Below are 15,751 nucleotides of genomic sequence, written 5' to 3'. Positions count from 1 at the left end.
TGAACTTAGGTCACATGATGCTAGCTGCTAAGGGGAGGAGACAGTGAGTGCTGAGCTATTTTGCCTTTTATGAGAGTTTGGGATTCCAGGCAACAAGACTACGATCAATGACCACTATAAATATTTATGTGCATTCTTTGTTTCATAATAATTTTTAGGAATCTGATTAATCTTTTTTTTCTTTTGGCTGCCTAGAGTCTTAGTTGTGGCACGCGGGATCTTCATTGTTGCACGTGGGACCTTTAGTTGCAGCACACGGGCTTCTCTCTAGTTGTGGCATGCGGGTTTTTCTCTCTCTAGTTGTGGCGCACAGGCTCCAGAGCATGTGGGCTCTGTAGTTTTGCAGCACGCTGTCTCTCTAGTTGAGGCGTGCAGGTTCAGTAGTTGTGGTGTGCAGGCTTAGTTGCCCTAGGGCATGTGGGATCTTAGTTCCCCAACCAGGGATCGAACCCGCCTCCCCTGCATTGGAAGGCGGATTCTTTACCACTGGACCACTGGGGAAGTCCCTGATTAATCTTCTTAATTATCACTGAATTTTATTTATTTATTTATTTATTTTTTAAATTTATTTATTTATTTACTTATGGCTGTGTTGGGTCTTCGTTTCTGTGCGAGGGCTTTCTCTAGTTGTGGCAAGTGGGGGCCACTCTTCATCGCGGTGCGCGGGCCTCTCACTATAGTGGCCTCTCTTGTTGCAGAGCACAGGCTCCAGACGCGCAGGCTCAGTAATTATGGCTCACGGGCCCAGTTGCTCCGCGGCATGTGGGATCTTCCCAGACCAGGGCTCGAACCCGTGTCCCCTGCATTGGCAGGCAGATTCTCAACCACTGCGCCACCAGGGAAGCCCTATCACTGAATTTTAGATTGTCTAGTAGGTCATGAGATTATCTAGTTCCAAACTACACACTCAGATGTCTACCATATCCTCAATGTCAGGGGATGGGGCATATAGGAGTGGTGGGGACTGGGGAAAACTGAAGAGCGTCTTCCCAGTCTAAAGGATACACCTACTACTTAGTTCTAGCTGATGGCTGCTAGAACCCACCATGAAGCAAAAGTTGACAGTCCTTCCAACTTTCCAGCACATGCCCAAAGTCTGAATTTTTGTTAAAATTTAGACTCAAATTCAAAATTAGAAAAAACAATGACACCACTGCTTCTTAAAAATCAAGGCTGCAGGCTGCCTGTAATAGTCAGACCTCTCCATTTCAAAAACCAGTGCAGGGAGATGAGGCCTAAGAGGGTGAAATGCCTTAGGCCAAACAGCTCACTTGGTGGCAGAGCCAGGGCTAGAAGTTTGGTCTCCTGAAGAAAAGCAGGTTAGAAGAAGTTCATGTTCCATTACCTCTCTCTGCAGTCACTTCCCTCTCTTGGAAGTAACCTCCCAACCAAACTCAGGAAAAGTAAAAAAAATGTCTGCGTTTCACCCAGAAGTAGTAGTGTTTGTATAATGTTTACACATTCAGAGCTTTACACATTAAAAGCCAATAGGAATAGCCTTTGGTGTCTGATCAGAATTTAAATCTTAACTTCTACAACTTTCTAGGTGGGTCACCTGAGACAAATTACCTTGCTTCTCTGTGCCTCAGTCATGGGAAAAGTAAGAGTACCTTTTATAAGGGCTGTGGAGAGGATGAAATAAGATTTTATGTAGAGTGCCTGGCTCAGTGCCAGGACCATACTAAAAACACCGCACATGATAATAATATAATATCCAAAAGATATCATAATAGCCTGCATTACCCCTGGACACAGAGCGGGGAGAGGGGAAGAGGACTAAACTGTTTCACGGTGGGGGTGGGTTATGGATAAATCTCAAGGTGGAATTCCTAATACGGTGTAAGTGGGGTTTTCACGAAAACCCTAGCCTTCCTCTGACTGCGATGCGAGTTCACGGTCAAATCCAGCTGTATCACCTCACGTGTACACTTGAAAGGCACCCACTCTGGTCCACCTCAGTGAAACTGATGGTGGAGCGAAATGAGAGTTCAGGTGGTTCTGGGCTGAGAAGGGGACGGGCAGGGTTTCAGAAGAGAAAGTCGCACCCGATTGTTTCACATTCGCTCTAGGCCGAACCGCGGGGACCTGCTTCCACCCGCGAGCGTTTTCTGCGGAACGCGGGAGGCCGCCGCCGAGGAAGGGGCGGAGGCAGAGGCGGAGGCGGCACCCAGGGGCCGGGGCAGAGGAGGCCGGGACCATCGCAGTGACAGTTTATTTTCCTGCGGCGGCGGCGGCATCAGGGACGGCTGCTGCAGGCTCGGGATCGCCAGGCCTGCGCGTGGGTTTTCGAGGGAGCTCTCTGCGCTGGGCGCTGGGGAGCTACGGCAGCGAAGGGGAGGAGGAGGAGAGGAACGCACGGAAGCCAAACGAGTGAAGGTAGCAAAGCTCCATCAGTCCGCAGAGAAGCGGAGGAGGGTCGGCAGAGTGAAGAGAGCGGGCGCCTGCTCGCTGGGTGCCCTATCACCCTACTGCAGTGCCTTCCAGCAAAAGCCACCGCGGCCCGGGCTGCAGCGGCCAGACGGATGCCAAGGCCACACGGCAGGCGCGGGGACAGCCGTTGCAGTCGCCATCCCACGCGGGCTCCGGACATCAGGGGCTGGTGGTGAGTAGGCGCGCTCGCGTGTGTGTGTGTGTGAGTGTGAGCGCGCACCGGCACAGGCGAGTGTGCACGCCGGGCGCGTGTGCCCGGTGGCCTGGCGCGCGCCGGCCCCTCTTCCGCTGGCGACGTTCTGTCCCGGGCTTGCTCCGCGGGAGGAAAATGCGCTTTGCGGCCGCTCACTTCCTTCCTGCCAGTCCTGCGGTCGGCTGCCTCCGCCTGCGTTGCCTCTGTCCGCCCCGCAGCGGGCTCCGAGGGGTTAGTTTCACCTTGATGGGAAAAGCAGGAAGCTGTGGCTCCTGGGGGCAGGGTGGGACGCCGGCAGTGATCTACCTCCACGCGGGTGTTTCTGGTTTAGGCTTGGGGCGCGGCCTCGGAGATGGTGTCGGCGTTCAGAGAGACCCCCGCATTGTCTTTGGGGGTGCGTGGTGTGGGGAGGGAAGGGGCGGCGGTTGGAAAAACAGGCGTCCTTGCAGGACCGTGTGTCATGCCTTTCTAGATGATGCTTACTGTTACGCCGTTTATGAGCCACTCATAAGGCATTTCCCCTCACCTGAATAATTTATAAGCCTTAACGGAGAGCCTTTAATGAAATGCACAAAGAAGTGGAATGTCACTAAAATATAATTTTCCAGAACTCTCTGAAACAACCCACACCGCTGATAGCCAAGAGCCTAAGGTGCTGTAATTACTGAAATTTAAAAATAAATAAATAAACAATAAGTAATTCGGGAAACAGAACCTGATCGAGAGGATTGAAGAAAATCTTAAGTGTCTGGGTGGCTTGGGGGTGGCTTTCTGGAAATCGGTGTTTGAATCTTTGAATCTTTCAAAGTAAGCTCCAGAGAGCCCAGTGCTTTCCAAACATCCTGCTAATCACTGAGAATAAAATGAAGTCCTAGGTTTTAAGGCATTTCTAAGTTTATAATGGATATCTCCAGGATGCTGATTTATGATCTCATGATTCAAGGCCCTGTCAAGGTCAATATGGCAGATTTGTTCCAGCAGTTCAATTACACGTGAATGTTTGATTTTCTGTTTCAAGTTTTGGGGAGTAGTTTTCTATGGTTGTTTTACACAGAGTTTAAGCCACTATCTTCTATGCTTTTCCAGACCTTGTTTCGGTTGGCAGTCTTATGTTTGTGGGATGGATGCTAAATTGAACCTCAAAAAGGTACTCTGTTTTAAAATATATATGTATAAAAAATGTACTCTGTGACTCTATTATTGTAGACATTTTATAGCTACACTGTAAATATCTATGTTTCTTTTTAATACTGAGTCAATGCCTTTGGGAAGGCACTGGGAAGTAGGTTCCTCTTGTTTACCGTTTGCTCCATTACATCTTCATTCAAAGGCGTGAAATGTTATTAGAATCTCCCTGGAAAATGAACAGGCTGCTTGTTTTCTGTTCAAGCATATATGCAGCAATTTGCTTGCCTCTTGGGAATCGGCTCTTGAATATACTACTTCACCTGTAATTTATGTATTAGCTGGTTCTTGGGAATTTTAAGAAGAAACTTGTTTTCTTACACTCTTTTGTAACATAAGCACCATTTAAATCAGCAGGCAGAGAACCCAAGTCCTTTACCCATATTGTGGTCTTCAGGGCCAGTTTCTTGCTTACTTTTGCTCTGTTTTATAAGACTCATTCCCATTGAAAGGCTTGGAGGGAGAAATGGGAGCATCGTGGTCCCAAGGGTGTCCTCAGCAGAGAGATTATTTCCTGGAGGGGAGACTGTTTTGGGGATTGGCTTCTGAGAAGGACTGATAAAAAATAAAGAATTGTTAGTAATAGTTACCTCTGTTTACTTTTGGCACAAAGGTCTTAACACAGTTCGATCACATTCCTCCTTCAAGGACTCTTCCCAAGCCTACTTACAGCTACAATCCAGAGAGCGAGGTTGCCTTTTATAGAGAAGAAAAACCTGGTAGTTCTTGCTCAGGATCTGAGGGGTAGAAGAAATAGCAGATGCTGCCCAGAAAATGCCAGGTGCCTTCAGGGAGGATACATTTACCAATTAGACACACTTATAAACCACTGGATTTGTGATTCTGTCTAATCCTAGCATTTTTTTCTCCCCCCTGTGAAAGATTTAGGAGTAACTTCAATTGAAACTATGAGAAATGACTCATGGTCATCCTTGAAAATATGAGAGTCAGTTCTCTACCCCTGAGGGCTAATGGATGTCAGCTGCCCATTAAATATTTGTTAAATGAATACCAATTCTAGAATCTTCCCAACCTTACTACATCACCTCTTCTAGTATTGATTATTTTTAGCCATAACTTTATATGAATCATCAAACGTTTCATTAAATTGGAGCCAATTGATATAGTCAACTAAGACCAACTTCCTCAACTGAAGGAACAATAACGATCCCGCTAAAACAAAACAAAACCAAACAAAGAAAAAAAACACTGTATTGGTACTTACTGACTTGCTTATTTCAGCTATCTGAACATGTGAATTGTCCAGTTGGATGTGTTGAGTGTACATTCAGAAATCCTGAGTTGACATCGTAATGTTCAACTCAGGAATGATCTAGATGTAGCTACATCTGGATATGCCTTTTGTCAGAAATTAGTTGCATTTCTAAGCAAATTAGATGAACTTCTAGTACAATCCTTCATCTCCTCATGTTGAGTAGAAAAGCCAGTTAAACATTTGGCAAATTGCTAAGTCTTCAAAGTTCATATTTGATTTTCTTTCTAAATTTTAAATTAAATCCATGTTATGTTTGTCCATTGATGTGGTTGGCTTACAGACATTAATTCAGACCACTGGCTACTTAGTAACTCATATTTATTAAAAGCAGCCCCTTGATATAAGCACCAGTAATTCATATGTTTTGATTAGCTCTAACTAGCCTTTCAAAATACTCTTGGAAATGAGTGCATTGTGTGATCTTGAATATGAAGAGTGTTATGCCTTCCTTTTTTTTTTTTTTTTTTTTTAAATAGTTCTGACTTTCCGTCCCCAGTCATTGGAGGTTTACCCTATGATTCATGATCTAATTTCACGATGAACGATTAGAAAGCTGACTGAAATTTGTCTGGATATTAACATTATGGTGCATATAATAATGCAGATTTTTCTCTGATATTCTTCCCTTTTTGTCCTCCAATCAAGCTTGTTTCATCCTGAATAAAAATCAAGTGAGATCCTTAAACATTTAAAAATGTTTTCCTGTTGGGCTGTGTCCAAAATAAATAAATAAAATTTAAAAATTGCTTATTACTGTTGTGAAGTAACACAAACACTACTGCTATTCTCTGCATAATGAAACATGGCCATTCTTATCAAGTATTCATTTGATAAGTAGGCACCTGAGCACTTGAACTAGAGTTAAAGGCATGTTCCTTCCATGTCTTATTAAGGCCCTTGAAATCAAGAGGGTGGAATTTTGATTTAGATAAAGTAGCCAATTCAAGGTAGGTTCCTTGAAAGGAGTACGTATGAAAGCATCTTTTTGGAAGAGCACTTTGGCAGTTGTGTGGGGAGTGAGTGGGTTAACAGAAGGAGAGAGTGGAGGTGAAATCTGATGTCAGATAATGACAGCCTGACATAAGATCCCAGAGACACTGAGATGAAGAAGGGAAAACTTCAGACAGCCAGACATCAGGATTCTTTGTTTTATGTGGAAGAGGAATCGTAAACCTGGGGCGTAGTGTGATCACACACGTATTCCACATCCACGGGACACCTCACCAGTTGACCACAGCATTCTTTCCTGCCGAGCCCTGGTGTAACCTCAGAATCTTGCAAACGTTTGACAAATACTTATTAATAAATATTAGTTATTAAACATGTGCTATATGCCAGGCACTGTACTCAGCCTTTACATTTGTTATCTCAAGGATGATGGAGTGGTTAGGAACGTGAATTCTTTTTGCCATTTACGAATTGTGGGTCCTTGGGTAAGTTACTAACTTCTCTGAGCTTCAGTTTCTTCATCTTTCAATTGGGATATTAGTTTCTGTCTCATAAGGTTTGGGGAAGGATTAAATGAATAAATAGGTATAAATGAAAAGTACTGAGAAGTGTCTGGCACAAGGTTAACTGCTACATGTATTAGTTGTTACTATTGTTATTAATTCATAAGACAACCTTATGGAATAGGTGCCATTTTGCAGATTAAAAAATTGAGGCACAAAAAGGCTAGGTAAATCACTCAGGGTCATAGGCTGGGATAGAGTGATAGAGCTGGGCATCAAACCCAGACAATCTTGACTCCGGTGTTTGCTTTCCTAACTTGTGTGTATCCCTGATCACATGCCAGGTGCTGGGGACGCTGACTGGGGAGAGAAAAGTGGGGGCTTGTTCTAATGAGATCCGGGCCTCCAGTCATTTCCACTGCAGAGTTTGTCATCTCCTATATAGAATTAGTACCCAATTATTGTACAAAATTTTGGCTATTTTTCCTTGATGTTTTGGTATTTTGTAAATGCGTTTCATTAAATACTTTAAGAAGGGGTCCAATTTGTGTTTTCACATATGCTTTAAAAATAGGTTATTTTTTGTTTTTGTCTAACAGTTGACATATGCAATACATATTATAATCATTTGTAATATCTTTCCTTGTACCTAGTGATCCTTCGCTGGAGGCAGCAGGATATGTCTCCCTAATATAATGTATAATATATACATTATATGTTTTATATATATTGTGTGATGTAATATTATTTAACTATATAATATATATTAGATGCATTTTATACAGTGTATGTCGTGTATACATAATATAATGTATACATTATATATAAGGTATGTATTATAAAATATATACATTATACTACATATTATATGTAATATAATACATACTGTATAACGCATTGTGTTAGGGAGACATTTACGTCAGATGTAAAGAATCACTGGAGAAGAGAGATGTTACAAATGAGTATGTGTACATTATATTATTGGAAAGGTATCAGTATTCTGAAAAACTTCTATGCCATCCACCTTTGTCCACACTCTCAGAGTCTTATATATCTCCCATTCAGAAGCCATGGTGAAGTTATGATGACATTTCATAACCATTTTTATTCAGAATATTTTATAGAGTAAAAGCAGAGTAAATTTTAGCTGTTCTTTGACTTGACATAATTACATCTAATTATAAAAGGCCAGACATTTTTATTATTGGACCTGCCATTAACATTATATTATACTTTGACTATACCTCAATTTAAAAAAAAAAAAAAAGAGAGAGGCCAGATTTTAATTATAGGTGGGAAGACTGCTGTAGCAACAAAGAATCAAAAATTCTGAATTCCTCCAGAACTTCTTTAGCAAGGAGTATGTCATCACTGATTTCAATATTTTAACATTACATTAGTCCTCATAATTCTTTATTCTCATAAATAAATTTCAGAGATTTGTAACTAGTATTGTTTTTTTCTAAGGAGGCAAAAACTTTTCTTGGTCTTGTGTAAAGTTCACGGATACTATTTAGTTGAGGAAAATTTTTTAAATCTCACTTTAAAAAATACAGTCTGCATTGTTTGATTTTTACCCTTTTGTTCAAATTACATAATTATTTAAAGTCCAGTTTCTTTTAAAGGAACTATTTAAAAATGTTGTGAGTTTAAACTTGATTAAGTTTGAGTTTTGGTGAATTTGGTGTTTTATTTTGTTTTTAAACTTTTGCTGTACTTAGGTTTCAGTGCTTTCACAGTAACTGAACCAGAGATTCAGCCCAGGCTCATACAAGAGATAGCTAGCTGTTCAGGGACTCATCACAAGTTACTCATTTTGATTGCTTGACTTGATTTGACTCTGGTTTATTGGAAACAGGAGGCCAGTGATGACTCATTTTTAACCCTTCCAGTCCCCAGTTAACACTGCCTGTTTTGCCTTTGCAGGTACTCAGGGGGAAACTCCACTGTGGGTCTTTTTTGGGAGTGTTACATTTCAAACTTGAGTGGCTAGGACAGTAATCAACTGTGCACCTTTTCATTAAAGGCATAAAGAAAACTGCAGTCAGTAATGGTGATCAAGTTTAAATTCATCTCATCTAAGGACCCTGTAATTTTATTTAATCTGTTGCTGGAGCCCTGTCTTTTAACACCGGAAGTATGCATTTCAACCACTGAGAAGAAATATGGAGAGGCCTTTATGCCTGTGGGTTCATGCTTCAGTCTTCTGATAGATTGACTTCAGTTCTTTTTCCAATCTGTTTTGTCCTTGAGAGGTTGGTTTATAAACTGTTCCACAGGATACATTTTCTTTAACAAGAGGAACAATTGGAAGTGGTAGATAGAATGAGATTAGAAAAGAGAAGCCTGGAATAAATCCTTCATACGTTCCTGTTTTTGTAAAAATGGGGCAGAGAAACTGCTTACTGAATCAATATAGTACTTTAAGGAAAAAAAAGATGAAAATCACTTAGAATCATTGGTGGGTGTGGAACTTTTTTTTGTCCAAGTATTGAAAAGTTCAAGAAATTCAAATGTGGCTCTTGAAAGAAATGTAAATGACCATCACATTCTTATGGCATCAAGGTTCTTTGTCTTTTGTCAAATGTAATATTATTGAAAGACTTAGAAAGGTAACTAGGGCAGTGCATTTCAAACTAGTCTCAAAAAACCAGAATGACTTCCATGCCACCCCCATAGGTTATTATTTAGTAAGTTTGGGCGGGGCCTGGGAGCCTTATTTTAACAACCTTTTCAGAGGATTCTGATGCAGGTGGTCAATAAACCACACTTAGAGAAAAACCTATTTAGAAGCTAAATCTAATTTTATATGCAAATTTGTGCTTCTGTTTTTAAGCTTTATGCATTTATTCCTCTGATTTTCATATACATTTTTATGGAATAACATATCCATCAAGGCTGCCTTGGAGTTTTTGTAATGGCACCCAACACTGTGTTTAGTTTTCTTATGAATACCTGTTTTCAGGTGGAAGAAATCAGAAAACCACAGAGCTGGCAGGAAAGAATGTTGCACCTCCTTCTGAATGGCAGATGTTGGGATAGGGCAGAGAGGGTTTGATCAAAAAGAAAAGTAGGGGAAGCCTTATATATTGGGAAGCAGTGGAAAGCAAAGTCTAATAATGCACAGCACTGAGGGCCAGCAAGGGTATTTAGACCTCTTCCGTAGACACTAGGTTATCAGTTGCTTTTTTGATCAGGAGACTAACCTGATGCAAACAAGCCTTACTCTTGTGCTAGGGACACATGGTACGTGGTCCAGAAGAGAGGATTAAGGAAAGGCAGAAGGGAGCAGGGTGAGCCCTTGGGGCCTTGAATTTGGCGGGACTGTCTGAAGGGTTCATGCAACAGGGTTCTCCCGTGCTGTTTTCCTGAAGGTCTATAGCCAATCAACTGCTCTCTCCAGCAGCTGCATGTTATGGTGTGTAGCACCAAGGCTGCCCAGCCATCAGGCCAGATAGCCTCTCTGGGTGTAGAAAGCCCTTGAATAACTGTTTCAACTACCACTACCTTCATAACATTGTGAGGCAAGTGTCTCACCTTAGACAAGGGAAACAGACTCAGGGAGTAATTGATCAAAATCCACACATCTGGAAACTGGCAGGGCTAGGCTTCAAATTTGGAGCTACCTACTGACAATTTCTAGGCTTTAAAAAAAGTATAATTTGTCTGATAATGAAGTGATACATACTTGTAACAAATTGTACCGAAATGAATAAGTTACATATGAAATCCTTCATGATTTCATCCTTGAGAGAACAGCTGAGAAAAATCCAGTGCATGTTGTTCAGATACCTTTCTAGCAAATGCCAATATACATTAAATACATATGTATTAGTACTACAAGGTGGGAGTCCTACGTTATATGCTATTTTACAACTTGCTTTTTTTTTCACTTAATGCTGTAACGCGGACAACTTCCTGGTTCAGCACATATAGATATAAATCTTTTCTAATGGCTTCATTTCCTGTAGAGATTCTTTATTTCAAATAACATCCTTTTGACGGCTATGTATTTTAATTTCCAAAATTGTAATATTTTTAAGCCATGCTACAGTGGGAGCAAGTGTGTGTGTGAGAGTGTGTGTGTGTGTGTGTGTGTGTGTGTATTAGTGTATTATTTGGGCAGGACAGTCTATGGGGGAAACTTAGAATTGCTTGGTCAACAGGAATGCGTATTATTTTTTTTAATTGCCAATTTTTCTTCCAGTCTTCATCAATATTAAGTATGACCAATCACGTAAATTTTATCAATCAAATAAATGGAAATACCATTTCAAATCCATAGTTTCTTAATTACTAGTGAAATTAATATTTTTCACGTGCTGCTTAGCCATTTATATTTCTCTCATGACGTGTTCATTCCATTTGCTGATTTTTATTCAACTTTGTATCTCTTTCTTACTGTTCTGCAAATATGCCCTATAGTTTAGACATAATCAATATTATATATGTTGCATATGATGCAAACTTTTTTCCTTTTGTTGTCATTTTACTTGTTGAAGGGATTGTTAAGGTACTAATTGAACATTTTAAAAATATTTAATTTTAAAATAATTTCAGAATTCCAGAAAATTGCAAAAATAGTACACAGAATTTCTGTATATCCTTTTTACCCATTTCCCCAAATATTAACAGCTAATATAATCACGGTAGTTATCAAAATCAGGATACTAACACTGTTACAATACTATATTGTCTAATCTATAGATCTTATTCACATTTCACCAGTGTCCTTCTTCTGGTCCAGGATCCCATACAGGATCACACATGGCATTTTTTGTAATGTCTCCTGAGTCCCTTTTGATCCGAAACATTCCTTCAGTCTTTCTGTCTTTCATCATCTTGACACTTTTTAAGAACACTGGCCAGTTTTTTTTTGTAGAAAATCCCTCAGTTTGGGTTTGTATGGTATTTCTTTATGAGTATATGACCAAGAGTGTGACTTCGTTTGGAAGTGGTCAAAAATATCTGCCTGAGGAAGAGATGCTTAAACTAACACTGGAAAGATATAGAGGAAGTAGAAGTGTGCAATGAGGGTGAATAGAAGGCTGGTGGGTTGGCAGCTGGATCAGACCCAGCTTTGTGGGACCTATTAAAGATGCATGATATTGACAGTGATGGAAAGCTATTAAAGGGTTTTAAGTGAAGAAATGACAATATCTGACTAGCATACCTGTTGAATGTAGACTTAAACAAAGGGGAGCATGATGGAGACAAATAGACCAATTAGAAGGCTATTCTAGCGATGCAGACAGAGTAAAGGGTGACACAGATTAGGGTACTGTAAGGAAAGTTGGTGAGAAAATGCAGATTTGAGAGATATCTTGGAGGGTGACTCAGCAACTATAAGTGGTAGAATGGATGTGGAGTTGAGGGAGGGAGGAGATTCATGGTGACTGTTTCCAAGTTTTGCCAGGTTGTGTGTAATTGGGTGTTGATGCCATTCACTGAGATACAGGAGAAGTTTTCTCTGTTGAAGTCAGAAGCATCACCATCTCCACTTCCCTTAGATGCCAACATTTACAGTATCTTTGCCTACTTACGCCCCTATATCCCGGTCTGTCCACTTAACTTCCAGGTTCTATGTTTTTTTTTCCCTCAGAATCGCTCCCAATAGCTATTTATCCTTCTACATTCTTTTTACCACTCTCAGTCCAGTCCTGGGGTATCTCAAACACAGTTGCATACTTGCCTCCTCTCTGAATTGCCGATATCTCTTCTCTGTGTAAGTTTATCCATCACTCCCAGACTTTTTTTTTTCAGCTTCATTGAGTTATAATTAACAGAGACTACTTCAGTTTAATAAATATGTACTTAGTTCCTAGTTTGGGCAGATCACCTTATTGAGCAGAGTTGAGAATTAAATAAGAAGTTAAGCAAAACTGAAGAGATTCAGGGTCATTTTGCCTAATGATAAAAAGAATCTGTATCCTTGTCATACTCCTTACATAAAAATAAATTCCATACAGATCAATGGTATTTATTCAAAAATAACTAACCATAAAATTACTAGGAGAAAAGATTGGTAGACCAATCTTTTCTCCTAGTAATTTTTTATCATCAGTCAGTTTGAAGACCTTTTAAAGAATGATGAAAAACCCAGATACCATAAAAGAAAAAAAAGATCCATTTGACAGCCTAAAATTTTAAAATTTTATACAAAACATTAAACAACCTTCACCAAAAACTCCAACTAAACTAATAAATATAGAAAGAAGGATAGAAATAGAAAATTCACCATTTTCAAACATCACAGTAATAATCACTTCAGAAAAGAATAATCTTCGGATTCTAAAATGAATGGGCAAAAGTATACTTGCATATTCGCAAAGTAATTCCCTGTAAGACACTTTGTAATTACAAAAGGAAAAATAGTATCTTTACAGGGGAGAAACATGGCAGACATAACTTAGGTGATCAAAGTAAACATCGCTGATAACAGGGCAAATCAGTGTCTCCTGATGTACTGAGAAGGACACACCACCACTTCTGAGATATTTTTGCCAAAAAATGTATGACCACCTCTGTTGTATTTCGTATTTGTAGCACTTACCGCAGTTTTAATGATATATTTGTGCAGTTAGTTGTTTAGTATCTTAGTACCTCTGTGCTCAACCTCCTGCCTCTAGCAGAATGTAAATTTCATAAGATCAGTATCGTCTGTGTCTTTGCTCACTAGTTCCTAGCAGGAAGTAAGAGCTTCATAAATAATGTTGAATAAATAAATGAAGGAATGAATTTACTTGGAGCTGATACTTGTGGGAAAGATATACAGTAGTTATTAGCCTTGGAACTATTGAGTGAGAAATCACAGTCGGATAACCTGGTGAAAGTGGATGGAGTGAAGACACAGTGCTCAGATTAAGCCTTAAATGAAGCCTTGAAAGAAATGTGTCCCATGGAATAAAAGTATGTTAAAAGACAGAAAATTAATAGGTAAGATGCAAGGTGAGGGAAGTGGGAGGAAAAAGGAAATGCCTCTACTTCATTTAGAGCAAAGCAGGAGTTTGTTCTAAAGTAGGTACTGTTCAGCTGATCAAGGCGGGTATTTACGGGGTTATTTGTAACTGTCTTAGAGCAGTTTTATCTGATGCAGTGAGTCTCAAGTTTCAATGTGCATAAAGATCTCCTAGGCTGCTTGATAAAAATAGAGCTCTGTGGGGCACCCTTGGCAGAAATTCTGACTTGATGGGGCATAGAAATGTTTCTTATTAATAACCACCCTCCTCCTCCACTGAGTAATTATGGTGCAGGTGGCCCAGGAACCACACTCACAGGAAACTTTACATCAGAGTAGAGGGGTATAAGCTGCAGGGAAGGAAGATAAGAAGGAAGTGAGTGGGGTGAGCAAAGAGAAACAGTGGAAGGCCACTTGCTAACAGCTTTGGCAGTATAGGGAGGGGGCTCTTTAAACATTTAAAAGTAACCTGCCAGGGAAAGTGATGAAGGGACACAGCCTGTTTTGATTTTGTCCACCTTGTTGAAGAGATTGTCTAGTTCAAAACCAAAAATGTGACTGCAGCTGTCTATTGAAATGTGTTGAACAGTTAGAATATTTCCTTTGGTTGAGGAACACTGGAGAAGCCGTGTATGAGAGGTATTCTGGGACAGCTTTTGCTTTTGAAAGGAGTGCTGGACTAAATTCATGTCTTTCAAGCACTGCCCTTAGGAAATTTATGAAAATTAAATAAAATTGATTAATAATGCCCAAGGACTGACCTCATCTCTGGGCTTCAGGCATCTGGCAGGCAAGAAGATGATGTTATTTAAAAAATGTATTTCTGACTCATTATGCTTCATTGGATTAGATAACTTGTGGATAGTATTTTCTTTTCTTTTTTAACATCTTTATTGGAGTATAATTGCTTTACAATGGTGTGTTAGTTTCTGCTTTATAACAAAGTGAATCAATTATACATATACATATGTTCCCATATCTCTTCCCTCTTGCATCTCCCTCCCTCCCACCCTCCCTATGCCACCCCTCTAGGTGGTCACAAAGCACCGAGCTGATCTCCCTGTGCTATGCGGCTGCTTCCCACTAGCTATCTATTTTACATTTGGTAGTGTATATATGTCCATGGCACTCTCTCACCCTGTCACATCTCACCCCTCCCCCTCCCCATATCCTCAAGTCCTTTCTCTAGTAGGTCTGTGTCTTTATTCCCGTCTTGCCACTAGGTTCTTCATGACCTTTTTTTTTTTTTTTCCCTTAGATTCCATATATATGTGTTAGCATACTGTATTTGTTTTTATCTTTCTGACTTACTTCACTCTGTATGACAGACTCTAACTCCATCCACCTCATTACAAGTACCTCCATTTCATTTCTTTTTATGGCTGAGTAATATTCCATTGTATATATGTGCCACATCTTCTTTATCAATTCATCCGATGATGGACACTTAGGTTGCTTCCATGTCCTGGCTATTGTAAATAGAGCTGCAATGAACATTGTGGTACATGACTCTTTTTGAATTATGGTTTCCTCTGGGTATATGCCCAGTAGTGGGATTGCTGGGTCATATGGTAGTTCTGTTTTTAGTCTTTTAAGAAACCTCCATACTGTTCTCCATAGTGGCTGTATCAATTTACATTCCCACCAACAGTGCAAGAGTGTTCCCTTGGATAGTATTTTCTTAAAAGCAAATTGCAATAAAAAGGGAAGTATGTTCAAGTGGATATTAGAGTTTAGTGGCTTATGGGTGGCTTATCTTTAGAATGCATAATTTCCAGGAAATTTTAGTATTTCAACAGCAAGATAACACAATTAATCTCATATGAATCTATCTTGGCAAATTAACTGAATTTCTCCCCAACACTTCAAATTCATATTCCAAATGTTTTATGAATTTTTAATTGTTTTATGAAGATATTAATTGAATCACCTCATTTAAAATGTACAACAGAATCATAAATTAGTATATTTATGAGCATATGAAATGCCTTTTGAATACCAGAATTTATTTTATTTTTTTATTGAAGTATAGTTGATTTACAATATTGTGTCAGTTTCAGGTGTACAGCAAACTGATTCAGTTATACATATATATATTTTTTTCCAATTCTTTTCCATTATAGGTTATTACAAGACATTGACTATAGTTCCCTGTGCTATACAGTAAATACATGTTGTTTAGCTATTTTATATATAGTAGCATATATCTGTTAATCCCGTACTCCTAATTTATCCCTCCCCCCCCTTCCCCCTTCAGT

The 15,751-nt window shown here is 39.8% G+C and overlaps 1 protein-coding gene across 12 annotated transcripts in view; it reads left to right on the top strand.

Annotated features, from left to right (window-relative positions):
• Positions 1 to 857: 857 nt before the first annotated feature.
• The window catches only part of STAMBPL1 (STAM binding protein like 1), a 52,202-nt gene continuing 37,308 nt past the window's right edge, over positions 858 to 15,751 (top strand). For 4 of the 12 annotated variants that reach the window (XM_082423812.1, XM_082423820.1, XM_082423825.1 and 1 more), the window contains exon 1: positions 864 to 2,602. The gene's annotated coding sequence lies outside the window, so the exon portion shown is untranslated. Of the gene's footprint in view, positions 2,603 to 2,661; positions 2,855 to 3,709; positions 3,771 to 15,751 lie in introns of those variants that run through there. The other 8 variants (XM_082423821.1, XM_082423822.1, XM_082423813.1 and 5 more) reach the window with 6 other exon arrangements.

The sequence above is a fragment of the Balaenoptera physalus genome (genome assembly GCF_965194825.1).
Source record: "Balaenoptera physalus genome assembly, chromosome: 14".
Classification (NCBI taxonomy): Eukaryota; Metazoa; Chordata; class Mammalia; order Artiodactyla; family Balaenopteridae; genus Balaenoptera; species Balaenoptera physalus.
This window is presented reverse-complemented; position numbering and strand designations above follow the sequence as displayed.